Raw genomic sequence first — 452 nt, forward strand, 5'->3', positions numbered from 1 at the left:
ATTTATTCCATGTTGAAATTTTTCTCCGTTGCGTGTCGCTTCGCATTGAATTTTCGTCGATGTTAAGCCTAACGAAGACTATTGTATCGTTAAAAATTATTTTTTTATTTTGTGCAAACAAAATAAATATATTGAAAAATATGAAAACAATAAAAAATTATGCTTCACATGTTAATTTAGTATCAAAAATGTAAAATATTTGAGTAACCCAAGAAATAGCCGAAGATTGCAGCGCCACAAATCTAGCGAAAATTTTAATTTGCCGACTGGAATGCTTTCGGATAACAGACGTTTCGGATAACCAGCTTTCGGATAAACGACGCTCTACTGTATTTGCATTTTATCAAATAAATGAATTTATCTATTTCTAAGTAAAAATTGAAAGTGTCTGTAGAAGTAATTTTTCAAAATATCCTGTTTCGTGATGAAGTTTTAATACTTATTATTATAAT

This window comes from Centruroides sculpturatus, unplaced genomic scaffold (assembly GCF_000671375.1).
Source record: "Centruroides sculpturatus isolate CEXI.00-Female unplaced genomic scaffold, Cexi_2.0 scaffold559, whole genome shotgun sequence".
Taxonomy (NCBI): Eukaryota; Metazoa; Arthropoda; class Arachnida; order Scorpiones; family Buthidae; genus Centruroides; species Centruroides sculpturatus.